Source organism: Nomascus leucogenys, chromosome 3 (genome assembly GCF_006542625.1).
Source record: "Nomascus leucogenys isolate Asia chromosome 3, Asia_NLE_v1, whole genome shotgun sequence".
NCBI classification, from domain to species: domain Eukaryota; kingdom Metazoa; phylum Chordata; class Mammalia; order Primates; family Hylobatidae; genus Nomascus; species Nomascus leucogenys.
Window position 1 is genome coordinate 46,337,969 of NC_044383.1, and position 24,803 is coordinate 46,362,771.

Here is a 24,803-nt window from a genome sequence, read left to right on the forward strand (position 1 = left end):
TTACAAGAAAAAAACAAACAACCCCATCAAAAAGTGGGCAAAGGACTTGAACAGACACTTCTCAAAAGAAGACATTTATGCAGCCAAAAAACACATGCAAAAATGCTCATCATCACTGGCCATCAGAGAAATGCAAATCAAAACCACAGTGAGATACCATCTCACACCAGTTAGAATGGCCATCATTAAAAAGTCAGGAAACAACAGGTGCTGGAGAGGATGTGGAGAAATAGGAACACTTTTACACTGTTGGTGGGACTGTAAACTAGTTCAACCATTGTGGAAGTCAGTGTGGCGATTCCTCAGGGATCTAGAACTAGACATACCATTTGACCCAGCCATCCCATTACTGGGTATATACCCAAAGGACTATAAATCATGCTGCTATAAAGACACATGCACACTTATGTTTATTGTGGCACTATTCACAATAGCAAAGAGTTGGAACCAACCCAAATGTCGAACAATGATAGACTGGATTAAGAAAATGTGGCACATATACACCATGGAATACTATGCAGCCATAAAAAATGATGAGTTCGTGTCCTTTGTAGGGACATGGATGAAACTGGAAAACATCATTCTCAGTAAACTATCGCAAGGACAAAAAACCAAACACCGCATGTTCTCACTCATAGGTGGGAATTGAACAATGAGAACTCATGGACACAGGAAGGGGAGCATCACACTCTGGGGACTGTTGTGGGGTGGGGGGATGGGGGAGGGACAGCATTAGGAGATATACCTAATGCTAAATGATGAGTTAATGGGTGCAGCAAAACAACATGGCACATGGATACATATGTAACAAACCTGCACATTGTGCACATGTACGCTAAAACCTAAAGTATAATAATAAAAAAGTAAAAAATATATATATAAATATAAAGAAAAAAAGAAAAGAAACAGGATGATGCTAAGTAAATTAAGTGTTAGCATCATGAAATGGGGTAGAGGGCTGAGTACCCCAACATTTTATCTCTGACACCATCCCAGGTGAGTAGTCTTAGCAGTAGGAGGGTTTGAGATTTGAAGGTACAGGCTCCATACTCCAAACTTTCTGGAGAAAAGGTTACTTTGTCCGTTGATCAGAAAGCTACTGTGTGGAAAAAACAAAGATCTGAACTAAGGATCAAACAAGATCAGTAGAGGGTCCTGGGATATTCATTGATATGTATCAGTCATTCGGTTAGACATGTTAGAGATACAGACTGGGAAAATTCAGCCAAAGGAGCTTGAGAGAAATGCAAATGCTAAGATGACTCAGTGGGCTGTCTTCTCTGGAAGGCCTGGGGACCAAACAAGAAGCAATGTGTCAACCCTTTGTCTCTCTGTTAGTCTACTTCTAAGAGTAACTTCTAAGGAAATGATTAGTGATGTATTCAGAGATTTCACTCTGAGGATGCCTAGTGAGCACTGTTTGTGGCTGAACATTGGAAGCAACCCAGATGATGTCCAAAAGGAGGTTGAATAAATATAATTCACCTATATGATAGACTATTGCATAACCTTGACAACGATTATAGCATGTTTTTAATGATGACAATGATTATAGCATGTTTGTTCGCATTTTTCATGTATGAAGAAAAGTATGACATGGGACAAAATGTATGAAAAACATGCTATAATAAACAGATTAAGATTTCAATAAGGAAGCTTTATAAACATGGAGGAGAGACCTGGAAGGGCATTAATCAAAATGTTCACTTGGATTATCTTTGAGTAGTGAAATTCCAGGTAGTTTTCCCTTCTTAGAGCTTTAGTGCTGTACGTAAAATGTTTTCTGTGAGCATGTAGAATTATTTTTGTAATTAAGCAGTTTAATACAGCAATAAAAACATGATTATTAACAGGTGCCTTGTTGACCCTTTACTCCAAATATTCCTGGTAGTTCAAATAATTTAAAATCTCAATAATTATGTATTCTATCATTTAAAATCTAAATATTTGTGATAGGTTTATTCCTCAAAAGGAAATGATTTTTTTTGTTTGTTAGTTTGTTCATTTTTTTGAGACAGGGTCTTGACTGTTTATGCAGTGGCACAATCACAGCTCACTGCAGCTTTGATCTCCTGGGCTCAAGGGATCCTCCCACCTCATTCTCCTGAGTAGCTGAGACTACAGGCATGTACCACCATTTTTGACTAATTTTTTATTTTTAGTAGAGATGGGGTCTTGGCGTGTTGCCAAGGCTGGTCTCAAACTCCTGGGCTCAAGAGATCTTTTGACTTCAGCCTCCCAAAGTGTTAGGATTACAGGCATGAGCACTGTGCCCAGCTGGAAATGAGGATTTTGATTACAAGGAGTGGATGTGTGTGGGGGAAGAACTGAAGGATGTGAAGCAAGAAGGGATATCAATATAGTAAAGAAGAAGAATGTATAAAAATGAGATATAATACAGTAATACTAACTACATTTGTCTAGTTTGAAGCTCTGCCTAGGAAATTCCCACTGAGACGTCATACATTCATGTCTCTGAATGGGGTTAGGTAACAGCCATAAAGGCCAAGCTTGGCCCCTCTCCCCCAAAAGTGGCTGAATCAGAGATGTGAGAGCATCTCAGACACTAGAGCTGATGTTCAAAAGAGTCAAGTTTCCATCTATGACCCCGTGGTCATAGAGTGGTATCAGTGAATCAGCCCATTAAGAATTTAAGCTTGGCCAGGCGTAGTGGCTCATGCCTGTAATCCCAGCACTTTGGGAGGCTGAGGCGGGTGGATCACGAAGTCAAGAGATCGAGACCATCCTAGCCAACATGGTGAAACCCCATCTGTACTAAAAATACAAAAATTAGCTAGGTGTGATGGTGCGCCTGTACCTGTAATCCCAGCTACTTGAGAAGCTGAGGCAGGAGAATCGCTTGAACCTGGGAGTCGGAGGTTGCAGTGAGCTGAGATTGCACCACTGCACTCCAGCCTGGTGATAGAGCAAGACTCTATCTCAAAAAAAAAAAAAAAAAAAAAAAATTAAGCTTGCTTTAAGGAAATACTTGCAGCAGCATTTCTCAGAATAAATTCTGTGCATAGGCATGCTTCATATGAACAGCCAGGGTACAATTAAAAAGACTAGATAGTTTTTAAGATGATGGTTGTTGTTGTTGTTGTTTTTTGTTTGTTTGAGACGGACTCTCACTCTGTCACTATGCTGGAGTGCAGTGGCGTGATCTTGGCTCACTGCAACCTCTGCCTCCCAGGTTCAGGTGATTCTCCTCCCTCAGCCTCCCGAGTAGCTGGGACTATAGGCACCCGCCACCATGCCTGGCTAATTTTTGTATTTTTAGTAGTGACGGTTTCACCATGTTGGCCAGGCTGGTCTTGAACTCCTGACCTCAGGTGATTCAACCGCCTCGGCCTCCCAAAGTGCTGGGATTACAGGCATGAGTCACCACATCTGGCCAATAGCTATTGTTCTTAGTGGAAAATTTATTCACTTAGCAACGTCTGCATGTCTGATGCCATAAGCTGGAAACTGAGTTGCTGTGGATACAAAACTGAACAAGAAAGGTGTGAGAACACAGCTATCATTTTGTTAACCTATTTGGTATATTTTGCCTATTCTTTTTCTATGTGTATATATTTTATATTTTTAAGACTATTTTTGCATCCTGCTGTCCTCATTTAATATCTGAAGCATTTCTGCATGAATATAATTTTTAATGGCTGCATACTATTCAACTATGTGGATATCTCAGTTTTGTAAATCGCTTCCCTGTTGTTGAACAATTGGGTAATTTTGCGTCTTAGTAGTGAAAACAGTAATACAAATTTTATCCTCATTTCTAATTACTTCCTTAAGATAGATTCAAACTGGAACTGTGTCAAACAGCATGGGCATTTTTAAGGCCCCTGATGGATAATGGTTCCCTGTGTTGGGAAGCATTCATCTCATTTTACTATCATTAGCATTGAATATTTTAAAGTGCCAATTTAATACGAAATATTGCGTTGGTTCAATTTACATTCCTTTGAATAATAGGTGACATTGAGCCAGTGTCCACAGTGTCTCTTTGTTACACTATTTTTAATGTGCCCAGTACTGTATTTTAACTTTTTACTTATGCAAATGATAGATGAATACATCTCAAAAATTTTAACACTATACAAAGCCCTCTTTGACTGTCTTCTCTCTCTTTCCCTTTCCATCCCTACAGGTACCCACTTTTATCAGTTTAATGTATCTTTGTATACTTAAATGTGTGTGTGCAGATAGATAAATACATAGATGCACAGTTTATTGGGCTTTAAAAACTAATATTCTATATATTTTGGTGATAAATTTATGGTTTTTAACTCTCCTTATTTTTTCTCCTTGAGATATGGTCTTACTGTGTAGACAAGGCTAGACTCGAACTCCTGGGCTCAAGTGATCCTTCTGCCTTAGCCTCCCAAGTAGCTGGGACTATAGGGATATGCCACCACACCCAACTTCCTTTTTTGTTTTTAACCGGTACAGAGGATATCATATTATATGTAACATGGTTCATTTAACCATGTGTTCATTAGCCATTTCCGTTTTTCTTATGTAATTTACACATGTGTGTATATAAACTTTATATATTTTTATCTGTTTTTTCCTATTTAAGGCTTAGTGTTTTCCTTATAGATTTATATATGTTCTCTTTTATAATAATAAATTATTATTTATTATTTCCTGAACATAATTAAGAAAAATGTGTGTGTTCACTTACAAATAACAACCTTTAAATGTTCTGAAGAGATAAAACAAAACATCGTTTGTAAACAATTGATGATTCAAATAACGTTAGAGAAAGAAGGTCTGAAGCTTCCTATTTCTTATTTTCAAGTTCCTATGTTGAAGCTGATCTGATTATCAAACATTTGTTCACTGATCTTTCAGAGTTTCAAGCTGTATTTCTCAACTTACCAATATTCATGAGTGCTTTTGATTCACTGTGCTGGAAACCAGAACAAAGGAAGGACTGTTATATTAAAGTCAAAAAAGAAAAATTCATCTTAACTGTATTTTGAATTAAGGGGAAAAAAACCCTTTAATCCTGACCTTTGCCAGTTCCATCACAATTAAAACAAAAAAAGTAAACCTAAAATAAAAGAATTTCTTGGGGGAAAAGCTCTCTCTACTTATTTTTCACCGTCTTTGTCAAAGATTTCAGTGAGATTGCAATACTTGTATAATAGTGTTTCTGTTTTTAGAAAAGTTATATGGAAACATTAGTCCACTCAAAATAGAAGAGTATTTAAAAATATTCTATTTTTACTCTACATTAGCTCAGCATTTTTTTCATGAAGATCAATATCTCATCCTTTGGATTTATGTGGTACCTGTCTCATTTATTTGTGAGCGTGTTGTGTATGCCCCACCAGACTCGGAACTCTTAGAATTCATGCCTTACTGTTACTGTTCCTGGCACCTAACTCAGCACTTGGTACCTAGTAACTGCACTTGGTGGATTGCTTACGTGGATTGAAGTAATCACACATTCAAATAAATCAGCTATCAGTCTATTCTACAGTCATAGAAAGTCTGGGAAATCCAAACCTGATCCATGTAGCAATAAAAAAAGATGGACCACTTTGCCTAGTGCTAAAGACCTAAAAACTACCATCCAAATCATGAATTTTGTGGAGGATTGTATAGGCAACTCATAAATCAAAGTCTTTTAGCAATTTTAGGGCTTTAAGAAAAATAACTTGACTTGATGCAAGGTTTAACAACAGTAAGTCCTCACTTAATGTCATTGATAGGTTCTTGGAAACTGTCATTCTTAAGAGAAACGACATGTTAAGAAACCAGTTTTCTCATGGGCTAATTGATATAAACAAGAGTTAAGTTCCTATGGCATATATCTGCCCACAAAAACATCACCAAACTTCTAAATAAGGACCAAAACACTTCTAATATTAAAAATTGAGATGGATATGAGCTGTACTTATACTTAAGAAAAATTGATACACACAAGTAAGATAATTATTTATCCAATTATTCTAGTTTAGGGTCTTGGGTGAGAGAGCCTATCCTAGCAGCTCAGGGCACAAGGTGGGAACCCATTCTGGACAGGACACCATCCCATCACAGGACACACACACACACACACACACACACACACACACACACACACACACACAGTCTCATTCAGACTGGGACCATGGAGACATGCCAGGGAACCTAAGGGACATATCTCTGGGAACTGGCTAAGAAACCAGAGTACCTGAGAAAACCCATGCAGACATGGGAAGAACTTGCAGACTCCACGTGGATGGTGACCCTGACCAGGAACCAATTTTTCTTCTCATCAGTGTTATAACAAAACAAAGTTGAATTAAGCAGTGTTATTCAAGGACCCTCTGTGTACATATGAATGTAAATAATTCAGTCCCAAGCCAGAATTTGGTCTCAAAATCTGCGTTGCAATCCTGGCTTGACCACTTGCATGCTGGTTACTGACCATTCTCTCTCAACTTTATCTGTAAGTGTCTTTATCTGTAAGATGAGATTAGTGCCTACCTTATCATGCTATTGCTTGGATTAAAGCTATCTGGCATATCTCAAATTTTTAGTAGGTGGAGATGGTGGTATTGGTATAGGTAGTATACCTTCCAAGCATGCATTCAGGCAGTGGGCAGGTAGGGAAGGTGGGCAACTTGCCGCAGCAGAGAGGAGGAAGAAGTTCGGATCATTGGGTAGGATGAGTGGATCCAACCCCTTTGTAGGGCAGGTGGTGGAGTGGGCAGATAAAGAGCCAAGCCCTAGTTTGAGTGACATTGTGGGGATTCAAGAAGACTTTTGTCACATGTGTAGTGCAGTGGCTAGCTCTTACCTCTGGTTCAGTACTAACCATGCTAACAGACCTGTAGAGTACCAGCTTGTGGGTGATTGTGTACCAAACACTTGTATCATGTTTATTGAACAGTGTGCTCTAAGTCATTTTGAAATGAATAGGATGCATAAAGGTAAGGGAATTTATATAAAAAAAATAAGTAAACATGTATGGCACTTCCTCGAACAGACAGAATAGCTTTTTACTATTAAGGAAAGTAAAAGTTGAGCAGAGAGTAAGGTACTAACAGGTAGTCTACACATGTATGTTCCATTTAAAATATGAAACCCATGAGCACACATGGGTGATAGCAAGATTTTCACTGATAACAAGCTTCAGATCAATCAGGTGGTGGCACTGAGGTATAAATGGTGCCTGCCCTAGCTAAGTGAGATGACGACTTTCTGAATAGTGAAGTAGTTGTTGAATTTTCAGAAAACCTTTTATTTCTGGCTTTTTTTTTTTTTTTTTCTGGGATTGTCTGTATAAAAGACCACATCCAAATGGTTTTCCTAGAAGGTCCTGTGTTAGGGACCATCCTGTTTGTGAAACCTCCCTGCTCAATATGTTTTCAGTCATCTTATCTAGTACTTTTTAACTTGAAACAAGAAAAAGGTGTTTATTTCTACATTTTCAGTGCCTCCCCTTCCAGTATCCTTTTCCCTGAGGCACACTTTAGTATTATCCTCATAGATTTTTAGTGAAAATAGAAGAAACCACCCTGCATTTGCATGTGTTATATAAACTATTGTTAAAGAAAGAGGATGCAGTGGTTCATGCCTATAATCCCAGTGCTTCGAGAGGCCGAGGCGGGAGCATTGCTTGAGGCCAGGAGTTTGCGACCAGCTTGGGTAACATAGCAAGACCCTGTCAGCACAGAAAAAAAAAAAAAAAATAGCCAGGTATGGTGGCACATATGTGTAGTTTTAGCTACTTGGGAGGCTGAGGCGGGAGGATCACTTGGAGCCCAGGAATTCAAGCCTACAGTGAGCTATAATTGCACTAACTGCACTCCAGCCTGGGTGACACAGTGAGACCCTGTCTCAAAAAAAGAAGATTCTGCTTCTCAATACTTCGGAGGAAAGCCCTTTTATATATTTTCCTTTGATTAGAGTTATGTGGCTTGCCCATTTCCCTTTCCGTCCCACCAGAAATTTAGAAATAATTTTAATGTTCAGTCACACTGACAGCATTATCAAGTTAATTTTTAATCATGTAATGAAATGAACTGCTAATGATGGTGTTAGAAAATTTTAGAAAAATATCCATTTGGCTGTGTCTTTAAGATTTTTGGATAGAAAAGCACATACAGTTTAATTGACTATAAGAAGGCCAGGAATTTTGGAGGAAACACTAGGGCCAAAAATATTCTGAAGAAGCTCATCTAAAATAATTAAATTATGTGTTAACAGGCTGGCTGATCATTTGTTTGTGGAAACTTCTTATGTAAGGCAATATGCAGGTTTTCAGGGGATGGGATGATGATTGAGAAACATGGTGGCTATTTAGGAGTATTTAGCATACAGAGGGACTATGCTGCTTTTTTTGCTTTAAAGGAAATAGTGAAGATTGGATGAGGAAATTGCAAAGAATATTGGAGGAAAGAAAATTACTTTTTTATGGTGTGGGATTGAAATGTAAGCAGTGTTAGTCATTCCCTCCTCTGGGTCCTCCAGTACATGGTTCTCCTTTGCCAAAAGCACCAATTGTATGGTACAGTATGGTAATTATTTGTTTAGAGTCTGCCCTTCCATTCAACCATTGTTGGCCCAGCCTTGTTCTTTATTTCTGCTGTGTCAAGCACAATGCTGCAATAAATTTTTGCATATATGATTCATATTTCTGAAATAGCCGATTAGATGGCATTTTTAGACCTGTAAGTATTTAATAATATTGGCAAATATTTTGAATAGTCAAAGGGAATAGGGAGGCATTTTTCACTCCCAAAGTGTAAGATGTACTCATTGAAAAAAAGTTCAGAAAATCGAACCTCCTGTAATTCCACGTTTTCTATGACTATTAAGTTCCAAAGAGCAGTTTAATAATAAGTAATCCTCCTCAGGCTGCCCCTCACACCTTTTTCCTCTGCGTTTTCTATTATGGCTGAGTGTGAGCATCCATCCATGTTTATTGAAGGCCTAAGTTTACCTAGCATTGTACTGTGGTAAGGATACAGTGGTCTCCAAAATATGGACTTTGCCGTTTCAGGGATGGCAATTACAGTCTGGAAGTATTAGAGGCAGAGTTGAGTCTTAGAATTTACATAGTGAACTTTCTTGCTGCCTTCTTTTTTCTTAAGGACAGGTGACACATAGAAAACCATAAACAAAAATGTTTACAAGTAATTGATTCAAATATTGGTGGTAAGCATGTTCTGCTATCAACAAAATCAGAAATGGATCTTTGGCTTTACCTTTTCCTGCTGTATCCACACCTACCTGAAACACTTACACATACCCTGTCTAATGCCACTGATGTTCCTTTGTTTTCCCCATGTTCCAGCTGTAGGAACCAATGTATTGCTGTGGAAATATAGTCACTTTTGGATAGCTATGGCAATTTGTAAATTACCCATCTCTGACAATGTTTCCAAGGGACATTCTGACTGAACTGGATGATGGAATGAGATTTCTAGTAGTATGTCACTTTGACCAGTGGCATATCACAACCTCCCAGTCAGTGATTTAGGCTTCTTCTTCTTCTTTTTTTGGAAACAGGGTCTTGCTCTGTTGTAATCATGGCTCATTGCAGCCTCAACCTCCTGGGCTCAAGCTATTCTCTCACTTCAGCCTGACTAGTTTTTATTTTTTTGTAGAGACAGAGGTCTCCCTATTTTGCCCAGGCTGGTCTAGGGCTCGTGGGCTCAAGCGATCCTTTTACCTTGGCTTCCCAAAGTGCTGGGATTACAGGTGTGAGCTACCACCCAGCCTAGGCTTCTTTAAAGCATAATATGTGCAATAGGGATTTAGACATTGATAATATTGGAATGTTTCTTGATGAAATTCTGATTGGTGCCAAGGAAATGCTTTGTGGAATGGCTATGTTTCTGACTGCCTCACTGGTAAGTCTTTTGGTTTTAAGCAATAGTCTCTGCTGTGTATTGGTAGTGTGACCTGGAGTCAATCATTTAATCTCTGAGAGGCTCAGAATCCTCATCTGTAAAATCAGTATCATTTGACAAATCCCCGAGTGGTTTTTGAAGATTGAGTAAAATCTGTGTTGTACCTGTTACAGGACTGAGGACAGTCGTCCCTCAATACACAACTGCTCTTATCTCATAAGATGAAAGAATTTTTTATTCTGTAGCATTTTGAAACACAGATTTATCATACTTTTTGGGCTCTAATAATTCATACTTATTGATATCATAATGAATCCACCATGTATTTCAAATCCTGTAAGTTGCATACTTTTTGGTTTATAGACTGATATGGTGTACTTGGTACTCTTAAATATTACTTAGGAATGAATCTTGAAGCAAAATAGTAACAACAATTTATTTATTTAGTATTTTTATTATTTTATTTATTTAGTACTTAGAGCCATGTCCTACAACTAAACTCTTTCATAAATTTTCTCATTTAATCCTTACGATGAGGATATTGAAGAGAGAGGTCAAGTAATTTATTTGTTGAAGACCACAGAGCTGTCGTTGGAGGACCTGGCAATCAAATCCAGGCATGTCTGACTTCTAAGCCCATGTTCTTAGCCCTCTTCTTTCCCTGCAGCATGTGTTAAATAACTGAGAAGATAGCTCTTCAAGGTGACAGACACAAGTGTTTTTTGGATGACTTTCAGTCTGGGTTGCTACGGTGTGCTTAAACGCATCATTTTGTAGTTAAAGGCCTCTTCTTCTTCCTGTTATATGTCAAGATAGCACAGGTAACCCACAAACACCACACTTTATTTATGTTCCTACTGGGCCTTATCGTAGTCTGTTCTCACTCTAGTTCTTAGCGGACACGTCTAGGGAGAGGCAGCGTATCAAGTGGCTAGGAGCCTAAGACTCTGAAACTGGATAGCCAGGAGCTGAATCTCAGCTCTGCCAATTATAGGCTGTGCAACCGAGAGCAAGTTATATTTTCTCTCTGTGCCTCAGTTTCTCATCTGTAAATTAGGGATAATAAGTAACACTTTAAAGGGTTATTTTGAGGATTAAAAGAGTAAATACATATGTTTACAAGTGTGTGCATGAACACATACACACACGTTGCTTGCAGCATTGCCTGGTATATGGGGAATATTCCACAAGTGTTTGTGATTCACAATAAGGTGATGATGTCCTTTGGGCAATGCTATGGGCTGTGCCATTTTCATTTTGACTTTCCCCACAGAGGCCTACCCCAGTGCTCCATGTGTGATGGGCACACCATCAATGTCTACTTAGGGAGTGGATGGCTGTGGATGGGCTGCATGGTTGAACACATGGCCAGTTCTTTTTCTTTTCTTTCTTTTTTTTTTTTGAGACAGAGTCTCACTCTGTCACCCAGCTGGAGTGCAGTGGCACCATCTCGGCTCACTGCAACCTCCACCTCACAGGTTCAAGCGATTCTCCTGCCTCAGCCTCCCAAGTAGCTGGGACTATAGGCACGTGCCACCACGCCCAGCTAATTTTTGTATTTTTAGTAGAGACAGGGTTTCACCATGTTGGCCAGGATGGTCTCGATCTCTTGACCTCATGACCCACCCACCCCGGCCTCCCAGAGCGCTATGATTACAGGCGTGAGCCACTGCGCCCGGCCAGCCAGTTCTTTTTCATCTTGAAGTTATATTACTCTCATTGACCTAAACACCCTCTCTTGCCTTTAACAGAGTGAGGGATTGAATAACAGGAAGAAGTTGACCCAAGTAGAGTTAAAATTATTTGCCAGTAATAATAGCTAACATATATGAAGTGCTTGCTACATGATAGGCACAGGGTAAATAAGATTAACTTAACTGAATCCTTTCTCAAACCTCATAAAGCAGTTATTATCCTATTTTGTAAGTGTAAGTTTAATTTTCATTGGTCTTATTCCTGTAGTCAAGAGGTTGTGCATTGAAACAGGGAGATTGTGTGTCTATATGATTTAGCTCTGTGTCCACACCCAAATCTCGTGTCGATTTGTAATCCCCATGTGTCAGGGAGGGAACTGGTGGGAGATGATTGGATCATGGGGGCAGATTTCCCCCATGCTGTTCTCATGATAGTGAGTTCTCATGACATCTGATGGTTTGAAAGTGTGGCACTTCCCCCACCGACCACCCCCTCCTGCTGCCATTAGAAGAAGGTGCTTGCTTCCCCTTCGCCTTCTGCCATGATTGTAAGTTTCCTGAGGCCTTCCAGTCATGCTTCCTGTTAAGCTTGTGGAACTGTGGGTCAGTTAAACCTCTTTTCTTCATAAATTACCTAGTCTCAGGTAGTTTTCATAGCACTTTGAGAATGGACTAAACATGTGAATCCCACAGCACTAGCAGAGCTGGGCTTCCCCTCAGGCCTCCCTGAGTGACTTTTGGCCTGTAGCGAAGCACTCAATAAATGGTTGTATTATTATTATCGCAACTTCTGAGGCAAAAATAACATATTCTACAGGAATACCAATTGGAGAGTTCTACGTTTTAATAATTAACATAGCAACCTTTGTCATGGGTATACAAACTATAGACTCCTTAGTTAAAATGTCTTGCTTTGGAGAAAGTCATTGTCTTAAAGCTGAAATTCTTATGCTTTAAGCTAAAGTTGTTTTCACTGCTCTGTCTTTGGTGGAAATGGAAAAATGCTATCCATTGCTCATAGCAGAGTAGTGCTTAAAATGATAGTAAATGGTAGAGTCTCGCTTGTTTTCCCTAGACAAAACTTTCTCTGGAATTTCATACCTCAAATTAGGTTTCAGTGATCTTTACTTTTCTACTTTTGATTCTTTTCTGTTTTTCAATTTTCCCGAGAAGTGTAGAGCCCAGCATTGATAACTTTGACCTTGCTTGATTTTTATTTTGAAGTGAGATTAAGATCTTCACAGTCAAGGTCCAAGAAACCAAGCATCTTGGTCTCTACCAGTGAAGAAGGGTAACCTGCTTGAGTGATGCCTGTACTGAAATATTGATCCTCTCTGCCTTGCTCTTCATAAGGCTGTCTGGGTGGCATTGGAAGGAGCACGCCATCAGCATTCCTGTTCATGCCTCCTTTATACCCCACCTTCACAATCTAGAGCCAGAAACGGGCATATTGGATCTGTGGCACACAGGGCCCAGATGGGGTACAACAGAATTTTTCCTATTCACTAATCTTCACTCATTCAATTTGTGTAAGAGCCAACATGTAACTCCAATAGAGGATGCTATTTGTTACCCAGTATAAGAACTTCTTGAGGATGGAATTGATTTAATTATTCAAATATTCCAGATTCTTTCCTCTGAGAGCTCTTCTTAATCTTTGATTTAATGCTTTTTCTCTAAACCCTAGTAAGAAAATTCTTTCCTATTTCCACCACTTCTTTTAAACATTATTTTGCTTGAGCCATGTGTATATTAACTTGATTCTTAGAAATTGCTGGTCACCCTGTCTTGGTAGAATATTTTGGTCTTTATTATGGGCATTATAGTTGATGTTAGTTTATAGGTCTCTTTTTGCACCCTCTTCTGAAGGATTCTGATGAGTTACTCTCATCTTATTTTTACCCTTTCGGTGTTGTCATAGGGTCACCATTGACATTCTGGGCCTTTTGCCTGGAAGTACCTATTATGCTGTTAATTTTCCAACTAACCGTGTTTCATACTGTTTGTAATGAAAAGCATATGAGCTCTGTGGCTCCACCACTCCCCAGCTGCGTGACATTGGGACACTGTGTAGTCTTTCTTCATGTTTGCTCATCTGTAAATGGGCTGATAATAATAAATATCACCTACTTTACAGACTTAGTAGTAGCACTAAATAAGATCATACATGTTAAGTGCCCATCCATGCTTAGCATATCAAAAGCACTCAGTGAAGTTTATTTATTATAAAGGTGAGCATAGGGCTGGGGCACTAACCCAGCTTTGAATGGTGGGCATGAAAAAATTTTCAGTTAGTCAAGAGAAGAACAGAGGAAAAGGGTCTTTCATGAAGGGGAATGGCTACAAGTTTTTCACTAGTGATGGAGCATAAAGTGTTAGGAGATGAAATGGTAAGGGGGACTGGGAGCAGTTCATGGAGGTCTTGTTTTATCAAGCCCAGAGGCTCAGACTGCATTCCTGGGAAACGGGTTGCACAGAAGAATTTGTACCTCATTAGGGTGCTGGACACATGCAGACTTGAGGAAACAGAATTCAGCAAGGTCTACCGGAGACATTGTGATCTGTGAAAAGACTGTTCTAAGAGCCCCAAGAATATTAGGAATGCCTGGACAGTGAGGGGTACAAAAGGACAATAAAGCATTTTGTTTACATCAGATGTTCACTTTTAAGATCTAGGGGACCTGAAGTAGAACCAAAGAAAGGTATAACTTGTCATGCATTGATTCCTTTTGAGAAAATGAATTAGATAAGCTGAAATATGGGTTTCTAATATGAAGAAATTCTGCCCAAGAAGTAGCAAGAGGGTGTCCCACATTTCAGTTGGCAAACTGTGTGTTTGGAATGCTGCGTGTGTGTGCGCACATGTGCGCGTGTGTGTGTGCGCATGTGCATGCATGTGTGCCATGAGCACAAATCTACTGGCTTGTGCAGGGAAAGACTTGTTCTCCATTTTCCTGTGATTACAAAATCATCTTTTCTCACAGTATTTGATAAAATATTATTCTTCTTTGCCAGTTTTCTTTTGATTAGCTTTGTATCTGGGGTTGCAAGTTTTATTTTTGACTGTTTATTTTCTAATTATTTTCTCAACAGTGGTTATAAGTAGACATGGAAATACACCAGAAAATGATTTATATGAAAAGGATTCTTTTCTCCATCCCTAAGAACATGCACATAAACAAGAGAAATTAAGAAGAGCAACTAACTTTCATTACTTTGGATAGGCTCTACTGCTTTTTTATGCCAGTAGGAGGAAGAGTTATGGAAATAAATGTAAATGCATGTTAGGCTGATAGCCAGCTGGCTACCTGAAGTGAGCTTTTTGGAAGAAACAGGGACATTTCTGTGTCATTTGTTTGCAGTTGCCTCACCAATAGAGAACATTTTTCTTGCTACAGTGTTGTGCTTAAAGTAAGCACATACATTTGTAAGAAACAGATTGTTAGAAAGTGAGTTTCTTTGAAATGTTTAAGTAGAGAGCATTTATTATACATTGAAAGTATTTGAGTCTTAACCCTTCCCAGTAGAGCAGACCTGTCTTCCTCAATCATCATTTACTATTAAAGGCATAAAGAGAAAAAGAGAGAAGTAATGGGTGCTGGTCTTGCCTCCTAAGGTAAACAACTAGAAAACAGGACTACCATCTATGAGGCAGTGGTTTTCAGGCAGTGAACAGCAGGCATCTAGAACTGTGATCCTTGAGAGAAGAGAATCACAAGAGGGGGACTCACATTTGCCCTGGTTTCCTACTTGAACACTTTCCCCGCTGTGATATAGGGAGGTGAACCCTAGCAGAGCATTGTGGTCTCATTGCATTGAGAGAGCAGAGATTGGAGTTTAAGGCTGCTGAAGAGGCTGGGATTTGTATGGCAGGGTACTGGAGAGGAGGGAGCTACTTGAGGGGTGAGGCCCTGCAGAGAGCAGCTGCTACTAGGCTAAGAACAGAATGGCGGTACCAGAGGTCATGTATTACTGAGAGAGATTGGGTTTCTGGCCTAGCCAAGGTGAAGAGACTTTGCTGAATACCTTAGCCATTCTACTGAGACATCACATAGCCATTCTGTTGAGACATCACATCCTAGGAATAAAGACCATCCATACCTTACAGTAAGGGCCATAAGCTTGGACTAAGGACATAAGTGAAACAGACTCATCTTAACCAAGTGTAAAATGAAGCCTGGCAGGATCAAGAGGACCCACCAGTAATTTAGCTGCCACCAGAGCCAAATTGAACACCCTCCAATTGTTTACCTTATAATGGAAAGAAGCATGCAAAGTAGCAGGGGATTGTGACCCATATTCAAAATGATAATCAATAGATATGAACAATGACTATAAAAGTGGGTAATACCAGATTTTGGTCTCTAACAGCATTCTCCATGGAAAGGAACCAGTGGTTTTTGGAGAATTGACAGGATCCAGGTTAGAGACAGGGTAGGTACAAGATGAGCCCATAACATTTTTTTTTAATATCAGAAAGTAAGGAAATAAAAGTAAGAACATATTTTTAAAAGATGGAGTATGTCACAGGGATACAGGAGCCAGCTTGAAGGGCTTCCCACTGGCTAAGTCTGAGACAGTTGGAGCACCAAAATAATTAAGTACAAGGATAAATTATAAGTCATTGAAAAAATAGGACTTCCTGTATCTCAGGTGATCATAAATAGATATATTGGTAAACAATGTATAATGCTGAGCAATGAATGGTAATATGGAGGGATTGCTGGAGTTGGAAAAGTCAGCATGTTGCAGCCATCACAGTATAAAGTTTTTATCAGGCAGACGTCACTAATGGATGCTAAATCTAGGGGGAAATTTTGATGAGGGACAAGATATTTGCATGGTCTTAAAGTGTCTTCCCACAGATTACTTGTTAGCTGCAAGGGAAAAAGTGGTAGTTTTTCACTGGAAAAGTTGGACAACACCTTGGCTGGGTGATCAAAATTAACATAACCAAGCTGGGATGGATAGACTTTTTGTGCCTTTAGATGTGATATCCAGAGAAGAAAATATCACTTCTGTAGTTTTCTGAGAATGCAGAAAACTACATGATGATTCTGAACTGAATCATCAGGAATCACCTGAGGAAACGTCATGAAAGTCAAAATAGAAATGTTCTATTAATATAAAAAGGGGGAGAGACTGTATTCTTCTAAAGTGTCAGTGTCATAAAAGACAAAAAAAAGCTGGTGTGGTTCAGGTGAATGGAAGCTAAAGAGTAATGGCAGCTAAATGCAGTATCTGACCCTGGACTGGATCTGAACTGGAGGAAAGAAATACTATAAAGGGCATTATTGGGTTAACTGAATATGGCAGTAGGTTAAAGTATTACATAAATATTAAATTTACTAAGGCTGATAACTATATTGTGGTTATGTAAGAGAATATTCTTATTCTTAGGAAATAAATTCTGAAGTATTTAGAGGCAAAATGCTGTGTTGTATTGAACTTATCTCCTTATGGCTCAGAAAAAAAGTCAAATGAATGAATGGACAGAGTGAGTGAATGGTCAAATAAATGGGTTAAATGTTGATAATAAGTGAATCTGGGTAAAAAGTATCAGATACGTTTGTACTATTATTATTCCACAACTCTTCTGTAAGCTTGAAATTATTTCCAAATACAAAAATTTAAAGGCCAGTTATGGTAGTTCATACCTGTAATCCCAGCACTTTGGGAGGCTGAGGTGGGAAGATCACTTGAGTCAAAGATTTTGAGACCAGCCTGGGCAACATAGCAAGACTCCATCTCTACTAAAAAAAATCAGCTGGGCATGGTGGCATGCACCTGAAGGCCTAGCTGTTTGGGAGGCTGAGGTGGGAGGATTGCTTGAGCCCATGGGCTGCAGTGAGCCATGATTGTGACACTGCACTCAGCCTGAGACTCAGTCTCAAAGAAAAAAAAAAGAAAAAAAATTTAAAACAAAAAATCCCAGCAAGTATAGCTATGATTTAAAGAGAAAAGTAGAGTATGCAGAAAAGGTAAGGTGTTTCTTAACTACCTTTGTGTGGATTTTCTACCCTTTAGGTTGTCTGTGGTAAATACATTAATCCTATCGCAGTGTCAGTCACTTAGCATGCAAAGCCATTCTATCTCTGTTGGCTAAGAAAGCATATCTATGCAGGAAGAAATAATAAATATTGCTGTTCGAGTTGAAACTATTATGTTATATGGTGCCGTGGAAGAGTTTGGAGCAAGGGTTGGTAGAGCTGGGCACTGATTTCTTCTTTGACACTTGCTGGTTGAGTGATTGGGGGAAAGTTCCCCAACCTTTGGGAACTTCAGCTGCTACATTTTAAAATGGTGCTTGTCTGTTCTCAAGATCTTATGGCTCCAATGAGAAAATGCATGTGAAAGCTCTTTGTAAATAATAATGACTTCTTCTGCAAACATTAAGTTACTATTAATGAGACATTAATAATTTTTTTTTGAGATGGGGTCTTGCTGTGTTGCCCAGGCTAGGGTGCAGTCACGGCTCACTGCAGCCTCCACCTCCCATTCTCGAGTGATCCTTTTACCTGACTCTACCGAGTAGCTGGGATCACAGGTAAATACCACCACATCTGGCTATTTTAAAAATTATTTGTAGAGAAAAGGTCTTGCTATATTGCCCAGGCTGGTCTCAAACTCCTGGGCTCAAGTGATCCTTCCACCTCAGCCTCCCAAAGTGCTGAGATTACAGGTGTGAGCCCCTGTGCCCTGCCCCTATTAATAGTTTTAGTTAAAATGGCTTAGACTGAGGTAGAGATTTTCCTTAATCCAGGTGGCCCTTATTTCTCTCACAAATCAAGTTTTTAATTGACTTGATTATATGAGAGAGTTTCTTTTCCAAGTGGGCCCTTTTATTCCTTCTAGTTGCTTCCTTCCTCATTTTCTGCCCTTATTATTCCAGGTAAAGCTTCAGTGACTGAAGGGGTGTGGACTTTTTGAATTTCAAGAACAGTAAAGTTGGAACACAGCAGAGGGTGTGTAATAAAAGACAATACAGGTAAGTCAGAATCAGCATTTCACCCATTCTCAAAGAACTCATGGTTCTGAAGTTCCTTGTAATCACTCTTGCTTTGTTCTGAGATTGTGTATGAGGCTCTGATGGCATAAGGGGATCTTCCAGGCCTTTGTGGCACCCAAGGGCAAAATTAGCTAACAAAAGGCCTGTGTGGTTTGGGAAAATTAGGAAACACACTTGAAGAGGCCAGCTCCCCCATTGGAGAAGGCAAGCAATCTGGGCCGGGTGGTAGAAATGCGTAAAGCAAAGGCCACAGGGAAGAGTGTCAGCCTGAGTCTCTGGAAATGACAGAAAAGGATGCTGCTGAATTTGAAGTCACATAAACCAGGTAGGAAAGGTTCTAGGATAATGTTAGTTGGGAGCATGCCTTTTCCCTTAATCTGGAATTGCTTTTGATGGAGGCTTTCATCCTGGAAGATCACAGTTACCAGGTCTGCCTTCTTCTCTGGAGTTGAACAGGTAAGTCCAGTGCTGCTCAGAGTGCTAATCTGAGATGAAATAAAGAGCTTGACGTAGAACATAAAAGTTAGATGAACGAAACAGTGTCTCTAGTGTTATCGTTGATTCTATGTCTGTTTCTATGTTCTACTTCTGTGTCTGTGTATCTGTTGATTACTATGTCTGTATATATAATCTCCAAACAATATATTGCTTAGCTTTAATTTTAAGCTTGAAGAGAATGGTATATTGCATGTAGTGTTCTGCAGCTTGCATTTTTTTTTTGCCCTGTTATGTTGTAAGATTTACTTGTTGCATGTAATGGTAGTAAATTAATTTTTCTGGTTAAGTTAAATTCTATGGCGAGAATTGATCACAGTTTATCTATTGTCTCCCTTCCCTCCAATCTTTGGTATTTTGTTGCCCCGCTAGTGGGTGTAAAATAGTATATCATTGTCATCTTTATTTGCATTTTCCTGATTAATAGTGTGATTGGACATCTTTGATATCCTTTGGAGAACAGAGTGCATAATTTTAACTTAGACAAAAATTTCAGTCTTTTCTTGTATAGTGAATGAAGCTTGTTTCTTGTTTTTTGAAACAGTCTAAAAAATTTGAAACTGTTTATATGGCACAAATATTTTCATTGTGGCGGGGTGTGGTGGCTCATGGCTGTAATCCCAGAACTTTGGGAAGCTGAGGCAGGCAGACCACCTAAAGTCAGGAGTTCGAGACCAGCCTGGCCAACATGGTGTCTCTACTAAAAATACAAAAATTAGCCGGGCATGGTGGCACGTGCCTATAATCTCAGCTACTAGGGAGGCTGAGGCACGAGAATCGCTTGAACCCGGGAGGCGGAGGTTGCAATGAGCCAAGATCATGCCATTGCACTCCAGCCTTGGCGACAAGAGTGAAACACCATCTCAAAAACAAACAAACAAACTAAAAACATTTTTATTGCTAATCTTTGTTTTTTCTTTTCTTTTGAATTGAACTTCTTGTTTGTTTATATTCTTATTCAATTTTTCTTTCTCTGCTGATTTGGAAGTTATAACTTGTATTTCTGTTCTTCTAATGATTACCCTGAAAATATACTGTGCACGCATAGAAGTTTTAAAGTCAGTCAGTATTTAAGGTATTCTAATCCCCTTCTGGAATAATACAAAACTCATAGTACACCTAATGAAGACTCCCTCCTTCTGTACATAGATGTTCTTTTCAGCATATCAGTTTTATTATGTGTTTCACCATACAAATTAGTCAATTTTATTGTATAGAGATGGTATTTGTTTAACTTATATGCTTATCATTTCTTATTCCTCTTCCTTTCTTCTATCGTTACCTTTCCTCTGATAAGATTTAGCTTTTTCAGAATTTTTTCTTCTCCTGAGAATCTTTTGGTGGTAACTTCTCTCCATTTTGGTTTCTGAAATGTCTTTATTTCACTCTTACAGTTCTTAGTTGATAGTTATTATTTTTTCCCAGTGTTGTGAACATACTGTTCCATTGTCCATTGCTTTCATTTTTGCTGTCAGGACATCTGTTTATCTTTCATTTGCTATTTTTTTAGTAGATATTTGACTTGCTCTAAGTTTATTTGTCTTTGGTGTTCAGCAGTTTCATTACAATGTGTCTATTTAGAGCTTTCTTTTAAGAATTCTGTTTATATTTTTCGTGTTTCATGTATCTATCAATTTATTTCATTTATACACTCTAAATATATTTCAGCTTTCAATGCTTTGAATGCTATCTTTTCTCCATTCTCTCTATCATCTCCTTCTGGTTTTGATTAAATGGAGGTTAGAACTTCTCTTTTTATCCTTTATGTCTCTTAATTTCTATTCAGTATTGTCTTTCTCGTTTTTCTCTGCTTTATTCTGTAATTTAAGATTTAGCTTTTAGTTCAATACTTCTCTCTTTAGCTGTGTTGGCTTTTCTGTGTAGCCTATCCATTGAATTTTTAATTCAAATGAATATGTTTTTTAAATTTCTAAAATCTTTATTTCTGTCTTAAATCTGCCTGAGTATTTTTTGATGGTTTCATTTTGCTTGCTCATTTTTTGGCCTCATCATTAAACAGTTATTTCATATCCTGTATTTGATAATGCCAGTATCTGAAATCCTTGGTGGTCTAAATGTTTTTGGGCTTCTTTCCTAGTGTGCAGGGTGAGTTTGGATTACATGCTAATATTTGGTTGATAATTATGTCTTGGAATCTTGAAGTATTAACTTCTTGAGATTTTGTTTGTACTAGGAGCCAGGAGGATGCTACAGACCCAGGACCACTTCACTTCCCTTTGAATACCTATTCCCTTTGGTTTCAAGCTGGGCTTTCTCCACCATGCTGAAACTTGGAAGTCTAGTTGCCCCACCCTATTGCTGGTACATAGTTACCTCCAGGGCAATGCCAACTTTCTTTTTTGCTCACTCCTGAGTGTTCTTTACTCAGGAACAGTAGATGGTCCCACTATATTCTCATGGGATTTGTTTCTCTGCCTGGAGCTAACCAATGCATTAAAAAGTATTTTTAAATGTTTTTTATTCAGACTCTAATTATAGTATAGCAGAAGGGCCTTGCAAATACCGAATCCACCAGAATTCCTGAATTAGGAATGCTCAAATGATTTTTAAAAATCAGTTGTCTCTAAGTACTCTTTATCAATTTATTACTTTCCTTTATTTCACCTAAGGATAAAGAAAATATTGCAAGAGTGAACTTTTTGAAAGCTAGCTAAACATATGACATACTGTATCCTTACACTTTTCCCAGGGTTCTTTTTGTAGTTAATCTATTGAATATTTACTCCCTTGGAAACTGGAATTACCACTCTTGGAATAACTTATTAGAACAGAGTACTTATTCAGCACCAATTTGTTATGCCTCCCAATCTATTTTCTGTCACAATGCCATTTTTCTTTCTATCCAGAGTCCTAGATATAAACGAGTCAGTTGTGGGTCTCTGCCTGTGGATGCATTTCTTCTTCACATGGAGTGCAGAAAATTGATGTTTGCTATTGTGAATTAGAGGCATCATCTCTGTAAGCTCCATGTTCTTACATTCTGCATCCCCTTAATAGGCATAGAAAGCAGCATGAAATTTTTGGTCTGTAGAATGCTAAGTTGCCTTGGGCTTTGGCACATGAAAAAGATATTTCAAAATGGATGTCAAGTGAGGTTGCTGATTTAACAGTTTTTTAAAAATTATTATTCCTTCTGCAGCAGAATAATTACCAATAGACAACCATATGTTTTTAGAGGCTACACAGATCTGACAAGCATGTGTGTGGATTTTGTGATGAAAGTAATAGATTAGACATGTCTCTAATTTGCAGTCTCTTTGCTTTGTAGATTATAGGTAGGATATTTGTAATACTAGTGTAATCATAGGAAAGACAGGCACTGAAAACATTCCTAGGAAATGCTGAGCTCTGTGATGAGAGATTCTTTGAGGAATTGCCTGGTGTTGGCTCTATACTTTCATTTGAAAAATAAAAATATCAGAAAATTGTGTAGCTTTTCCTTGCTTTGATAGCAAGTTCTAAAGAGTAGTAACTTCCATCAGTGTCCTTGTATTCTTGGGTTTTTCTTGGCTGTCAGTTCAGCCATTGCTGCTAGTTTTTGCTTTCCAAATGGTTGGAAAGCTGAGCACTCGAGAAGCTTCACCTGCGGAGCTCAGGAAGTGATCGAATAGTACTGGAGATGCTTGTCAGGAATGGCCAGTGCTTCCTGAGTGACCTTTGCCTAGCCAGCAGAGCCATCAGGTTTGATTTGGCAAAGCAGTAACTGGCCCTTTGAACTTGTCAGTTCTCTGTAAATGTGTCCCTTTGAAGGTTATGAGTTGCATGATTAGCATGATTTTTAACAGAATTCACCTGAGTGCTGTTTCTTTTCCACTGTGAAGTTGGATTCTGGTCATATCAAAACGATGCAGAGACACAGTCCAAGAGTGCTGTCTTTCATAGGTTTATGTCAGTTAGGGTGCTAAAAGGTGGGGCTTGACAGTCATTGTCAGACAAGTGACCAGGCTCTGATGTATGACCCAGAGCAGTGTTCCGGTGTCTCCAGTGCTTTAGTCACAATCGTGTTCCTCTGCAGTGAGCAGGGTTACTCATCTCTCTTTGACTTGGCACTGGGACACTTGGCCATTTGTAACATTTTGCTCCATTCTCACAAAAGATAATGAGTTAGTATGTTTCTAAATAAGGTTTTGAAAAGTTAGGATTATTTTAATTACCTTCCTCTCCAACCTGTTCTTCCTCCTGCTCACCAGATTCATATGTGAGTGCTTGTTGTGTCTTCTGTTTGATGTCTGCAAAAAAGTCCTACAGAATAACATTTTTTGGCCCTTGCCACAGTCTAGGAGTTCAGAGACTGGTGCATGGGACAGAGGGAGCCATACCAGGTTCATCAGTAGCCAGACTGCCTGGGTTCAAGTTGAAGTTCTACTGATAGTCTGTAGGACTTTGGTTAATCACTTAGCTTTGCTGAGTTTTGCTTTTCCCCACCTAATAACTACCTTAATCTGTTTATATGCTACAGCAGTGGTTCTTAAGCATTTTGGTTTTAGGACCCCTCTATACTTTTAAAAATTATTGAGGACCTTAAAGAAATTTGGTTATGATATCTAGCATATTGTGGTAGCAGAATAATGGCCTAATGTTCCCCAAAGATGTGCATGACCTAGTTCCCAGCAGCTATGAATATTACCTTACATGGCAAAAGACTACAGATGTGATTAAGCTCAGGATCCTGAGATAGGGAGCACATCCTGCATTGTCCAGGTGGGGCCTATGTAATCATAAGAGCCATATAAGACTTTTGGCACTGCTAGGCTAGAGCATAGCCACGTAGCCACTCCTAGCTGCAAAAGAGTCTGGGAACTATGGTTCTTTTTCTGGGTATCAGTTAAAAGAACTGGGAGTTTTGTTATAAGGAAGAAAGGGAGAATGGATATTAAGGGATATTTAACAATCTCAAAGACTTATCGTGTCAAGGTTTGATATACATGGTAGGTAGACAGTCACAAAAATGTTAGTTTTTCTTCTCCTTGCCCTTTTATGAGTTTGGAAAAATGGACATTTCATTCAGACTGCATCATTTAGAAATACCTATGACAAAACACAATGACATGTGGGCAGAGGCATAATTGCCATGAACTGCATTTTTAGTATTTGCAAATAAATTATATGAAATATCTTTTGTTTGGTGCTCACAGGCAGCTTTTTGATATCTTGTTCGGGTCTTTTGAACTTAACAATATGCCTCCTTTCCTTTGGTAGGAGGAAAGTGGGAATTGAAATGAGATTTAAGACTCAGCTTTGATTCATAGCTATTCTTCATGGGTTTGAAAATATATGAAGTGTGACGTTTTCTTCGGGGTCATTTTGTAAACAGTCTCTGCTGCTCCCTGGCAGTGTCCTGTTGTTGAAGAATAACCCAGTTCTAGTTTCTGATGTGAAACAGCAGTTAGGAATATTTGTGCTAAAGTACCTTATGTTTTTAAAAAATGTTTATAAATACTATGAAACAGTCTGGGCCTAAATGGCTTAATTTTGAGCTTAATATAAAGCTGAATGCTGATTTTATTAATTGATGAGTATGCATTTAATGCATTTTTAGTGCTATCGTCATCTTTAGATACATTATTGTAATAGCTTTTGAGTGAATGAGGGCTTGGAGTTATTAACATCCTATCTGGTCTGGAGCTATTATTTCAGTCTCTGGATTAGAAGAAGCCTTTGTGTCATTCACACCTGGGAGTGTCCATTTCCTAGCTGAACCGGTTGGGAAGGGCAGTTTTGGCTTGT

At 38.8% G+C, this 24,803-nt stretch overlaps 1 protein-coding gene across 1 annotated transcript in view; it reads left to right on the forward strand.

The window, feature by feature from the left end:
- Window positions 1-24,803, forward strand: part of SGMS1 (sphingomyelin synthase 1) — a 310,538-nt gene that overhangs the window by 87,189 nt on the left and 198,546 nt on the right. Inside the window, exons 3-4 of the mRNA XM_030809298.1 lie at window positions 18,444-18,539; window positions 21,923-22,034. The gene's annotated coding sequence lies outside the window, so the exon portion shown is untranslated. The remainder of the gene's footprint in view (window positions 1-18,443; window positions 18,540-21,922; window positions 22,035-24,803) is intronic.